The sequence below is a fragment of the Elaeis guineensis genome, chromosome 13, assembly GCF_000442705.2.
Source record: "Elaeis guineensis isolate ETL-2024a chromosome 13, EG11, whole genome shotgun sequence".
In the NCBI taxonomy this organism is placed as follows: Eukaryota; Viridiplantae; Streptophyta; class Magnoliopsida; order Arecales; family Arecaceae; genus Elaeis; species Elaeis guineensis.
The window spans coordinates 13,505,785-13,511,784 of NC_026005.2; positions in this window are offsets into that span (position 1 = coordinate 13,505,785).

A 6,000-nucleotide genomic window follows, 5' to 3' on the forward strand; every position below is an offset into this window, starting at 1 on the left:
TCTTTTCTTTTCTTTTTCTTTTTCTTTTCTTTTTCTTTTTCTTTTTTTTTCTTTTCTTCTTCTTCTTTCTTCTTCTTTTCTTTTTCTTCTTTCCACGACCTCCGTTGGGCCGAAATAGGGGACGGGCTGAGAGATTTCGACTTAGCTCCAACGAGGGTGGTAGCTTAGTTGGAGGTCCGATAGCGACGGCCGACCACGTACGCTAGTCGGTGACGAGGTTCGACCGACAAGCTTTTCTCTTTTTTTTTTTAGAAAACAGGGGACCTGCCCCTTTCTTCATGGTTTCCGATGATTGGCCGGTCGCCGGTGGCCAAGCACTCAAAGGAAGAGAGAGAGAGATGAGGATCCGATCTCGAGGATGAGACGTCGCAACCGACGGCGCCGGTGGCTGGAAAAGAGAGGAAAAGGTTCCGATCGAACAGGAGTTTCATGTTCTATGGAATTTCCGACGATCTCGACGGTCGGTGAGGAGTCTAAAACCATGAGAAGAAAGAAAAGAGGGAGAGGAAGAAAGATTGAACCCTTACCTGAACTCTGGTGGCCTCTTCGACCTTCAATTTCCGACGAACACAAGAAGAGAGTACCGTGGCTTTCAAAGAAAAAGAGGAGGAATCAAGCTTGAAGATCGTCGGTGGAGGTTCTTGAGGGAGGGGGAAGGCTTATTTATAGAGGGCCCTAGAGCTCTAAAGGTCCTAGAATTCTTTTTCGTCCGGAATTCATCGGAGAAGAAAACTTCCATCGAAAGTTTTCTTCCCGTTCTCTTTTTTTTTTGTATGGGCTTGATTCAGGGCCCAATTGGGCCGGGTGTTACATTCTCTCCTCCTTCAAATAATTTCATTCTCGAAATTAAGTTATGTTGTTTGAGATATGTACTTAAAACATACACTCATCATGTCATTCTCACACTTTCAATAATACTTACATATTATTTATTTCTCATAATCTTATTATAATAAAATTATTTAAAATTTCAAATTCATCCCTTCTTATTGATTTCTCAACTTTTTTTTTTGAAGAACAGTAACATTTTGGACTTGTAGGACTTGTATTAACACACCACAGTTATTTGTCCAATATATTTCACTCAAAGTTCATAATTGTCTCAAACTACCTATGATATAAAAGATAAAGAAAGATCGAATATTGGATACTCTTCACAATCACCTTTTTTTTTCTTCTTTTGACCTTCCAACAAATTTAACATGTGAACTTTCATTTTAAGAAAACTTCAATCTTCTATGTCATTTTGAGTAACAATATTAAATTTAAAAAAATATAAAATCTGTATCAAGACATTCTAGGTTTGAACTAACAAAAGAATATCAAGCTGTTAACAATAAACTTTGAGATATATAGAGTTTCTTGGCATTATCTACAATGAAATAACCTATTGGTTAAAAAAAAAAGCCCAGTTATGATTAGATTAGGTCAAAATCTATAGCATTCTTTCATTATCAATAAAATCCTTTCTTATTTGCAACTAATGTATTCTATAATATCTTTTGATTTAAAAAATTAATATTTTTAATCAATTTAAATCACCATGCTTTTGCTACATACTCTGATCTTAATTTATCAAATTATATAGATTTATCGAAAGATATAAGTATCTTTGTATATTAGATCAATCAAGGATAGATCCAACCTTCAAATTTTATATAAAACTTAAAACAAAACTTTAAGTTTCTTTGTTTTTACTACCTTGGACATAGTACATTAAATCTTGATCCACTTCTTATGTTTGAAATCATTGCATAAGCTTGATCACTTCTCAAGAATCCAACATGTCGAGAATTAATCGGAGTTAACCTTAGATTTATCTTACAATCATTTGGATAATTTTCAAATCAATCTTTCTTTTTAAAAGAATTAACTCCAACTCGAACAAACTAGAGGAACTCAAGCCAACATCCTTATAAGTAGAATCAACTTGATTATTTCTTGTAGATCTCTCTTCATCATGACTCTTAATATTAATCGATAAATCCATACAAAATTTTATCCCTTGCATAAGTCATTCAAAATTTAATACTAACAAGATATCTTAATTCAATTCGGAAATCTAAACTTTGACTTGAATAATTAATACACTTCACCATCTTCAACAATCATAAAAAAATTAAGGAATCTAATCCAAAGATGGTAATACGAATTATTAAAGATTTCATCATAATGTATATACAAAATTAGTTTTTTATATTTAATTTAACAATAATATCAAAATATCTTAGATCCACTTAGAAAAATAAATTTTTGACTTGAAATTCAATGCAACTTGAAAGATCAAAAAAATCACATCCAAATATGATATTTTGAATAACCAAAGATTTCACCAAGACGTGTATCTCATATTCTTATAATAAAATCCAAGTATATATTTTTTATCTAAATTTAGATTTTATATATGATCCTCTTATAGATTCAATACTCAAAAATATTTTTATCTCATATGATACAATTCTTTCTTAAACCATATCCTAATTAACTTCTTTTTGATAAGTCCAAAATTTATAATACTCAGACAATTATCATCAAAATTAAAAAAAGTATCATGATCTTCAATCATATAAGGTTAACATTTCAAAATCATCTAGTATACTCAATATAACTTATCAATATCTTGCACTTCATAATAGGGTCAACTCTTCTCATACTTAGGTCAACCTTACTAATTGAAATCTAATATATACTCATCAATTTTATTATAAATATCATATACCACTTATGCATAAATTTCATCATAATATCTATTGATTCGAAATCTAAATATTGAATCCTTTCTTTTATATCTATCATATTCCTTATGATCATAACCTAAGTTCAAATATCACTAAAGTCACAATCTCGAATAATTATAACCTTAAGCTCAAATACCATTTAATTCATATTCTCTAGTGATCATAACCTAAACTCTAATATCATTCTATCATATACTTAATGATCATAACCTTAAACTCTGATATTATCTTTCATACTCCATTGATTATAATCCTAGAGTTTTGATATCACTTATATGATAATCTCTAGTGATCTTAAACTTGGGCTCTAGTACTTTTTGTCGTATCCTAATCACTTGTATCATTGTCTCCAAATGGACGTAACCTAAGCTTTAAGCTTAGATACCACTCTGTCACATCCTATAAAATTTTGATATCACTTCATAATCCCTAGTGACTTAAACTTAAACTCTAATATTATTTTATCATATCCTAATCATTTATATCATAATCTCTAAATGATCATAACCTGAGCTCTGATATTACTCTATCATATTCTAATCACTTATATTCTAGTTTTCAAATGATCATAACCTAGGCTCTGATATCACTCTATAATATTCTAATCACTTATATCATAATCCCTAATGATCATAATCTATGCTCTAATACCATTCTGTCATATTCAAATCACTTATATTATAATTCTTAATGATTATAACCTGAGCTCTGATACCATTCTGTCATATCCTATCGATTTCTGTCACGCCCCGAACCCAACATCCGGATCGGATATGTGATGGCCGAACACTCCTTAGAGCAAGTCCTAAAGAATATGCAAGGCCAAATTAAATTATTATAACTTCAACGTCCATAATATCTAATTTCAATAATAATTAATAAAATTTATATAATTATAAATTAAATTTTTTTCAATCTTCTGATTAGATACTATGACATTTTATCTATCCATCTGCTCACCCGTAAATCCAAATTATAGCCAATCATGAGCGTCCTATATCTCTGAGAAGAAAAAGAAAGATGAAGGAGTGTGAGCTTTACAGTCCAGTAAAAATTTCTATATCACACTGATATAATAATATAATCTAAAAATAAGGATAAGCAATAAAATATAAAATCTCATATTCAATATCTGGAATAATATAAATATCTATAAATTATCTATCTTGTCAAAAGAAATGCATCATCATATGTTAACAGGTGAAATACTTTTATTCAACAATTGTTTCATATCTTATCTTTCATTTCTCTTTTCATAATCACATGATTTTTAATCTTTTTCTTTTTGGCTCAGGACTAACTAAATCTATACCTCAGTCATCATCCGAATCAATTTTCACTTAAAAACTTTTCAAGACTGTCCCAGGATGAGCTCCTAGCCAGCTTTCCACGTATGAAAGTCCGTGAGAGGCTGTCCCAGATATAAGCTCCTGACGGACTGTCCTAGGCATGAGCTCCTGACCGGCTGATCCACCTATAAGCTAGTGGGGGCTGTCCCAAGGATAAGCTCCTGGCAGGTTGTCCCAGGCATAAGCTCCTGGCCGGCTGTTCCACATGACAAGGCTAGTCCATACCATATCTCTTTTTTTATTTAATTATTATGTGTTGATTTCATCAAATCAATTCCGACTTACACTATGATCAATTTAGTATGTCATATCCATATAATCATGTCATCAATCTTTGATACATATATATTGACATAACATACTCATGCTCAAAATCATATAAGCAAATAATGATATCTCAGATATAGCAAATTCATTAATCTCAAATCTAACGATGCAAAACCAATGATGCAAGATCAATGGTAAAATAGCATATATATAATGATAATCATGTACAGGGATTCTTATTTTTATCGATGACTGATCCAAATACAGAAATCAATGATCTTCTTTGATTTATGAATTTTGAAAATAAGATATTCTACTCGACATCTTATGCAAACAATCGTATCTCTTCATGATCCAAGTCAAATATAAAAATTATATATGAAGAAATTATCGATAATCGATCCTAATTACACAAATCCAGGACCTCTCCTAAGATTAACCAAAATTAAGATTCATCTAAGTATCTGGACTTTTCATTGGTCCACAAGACTTTTAGAGAGAGAAAATTCATAAAGAGAGAGAAAGTTTTAGAGAGAGAAAAAGTAAAGAGAAAAAATAGAGAAAAAATCTTTGTATCCTCCAAATGAGGCAATCATGATCGAGATTATATCAAGGTGACTCAATATGGATTAACCATGATCGATATTATAAATTTTGAAAATAGATCGGATCGAGATCTAATCTACCATATGAATTTCAGAGCAATCTCAGGTCATCATATTTTTATTTCAAATTTATCCTAAGATCCGTAATACAATCAAAGAGAGAATATGACCCTAGAGAGACAAAATCCATAAAGAGAGAGAAAAGATCTAGAGAGAGAAAATAAAGAGAGAATCTAGAGAGAGAAGGTAGAGAGAGGAGAGAGGAAAGAGAGAGAAAGGAGAGAGAGAAAATTCTCTCTTTCCTTCTTTTTTTTTTCTTTTTTTTTTTTCTTTTCTTTTTTCCTTTTTTTTCTTCTTCTTTTTTCTTCTTCTTTTCTTCTCCATCTTTCCACGACCCCCCTTGGGCCGAAACAGAGGACGGGCTGAGGGATTTCGACTTGGCTCCAACGAGGGTGGTAGCTTGGCAGGAGGTCCGATAGCGACGGCCGACCACGCACGCTAGCCGGCGACGAGGTTCGGCTGGCAAGCTTTTCTCCTTTTTTTTCAGAAAACAGGGGACCCGCCCCTTTCTTCATGATTTACGATGATTGGCTGGTCGTCGGTGGCCAAGCACTCAAGAGAAGAGAGAGAGAGATGAGGGTTCGATCTCGGGGATGAGATGCCGCAACCGACGGTGCCGGTGGCTAGAAAAGAGAGGAAAAGATTTCGGCCGAACAGGGGTTTCATGTTTTATAAAATTTTCGATGATCTCGACGATCGATGAAGAGTCTATGTTAGGATTTAATGCCTCGAGATTCAGTCCACATTGAGCCCACAGTGAGGTTCGCGGTGAAAAATGGAGTCCAACGAGATCAAGATCACCTGAAACGGAGCTCGGATGGAGGAGATACGAGCTTTTGAAGTCGGCACGAGAATCGAGGCGGCGGAGGACCGCCGGCAACCGGCGGCGGGCGGCAGCGGCGCGGCCGCAAGCGGTGGCGCACGGGACGCGCGACCCAGGCCGGCGTGGGACGCGTGACCTAGGCCCGCGCGGTTGGGGCC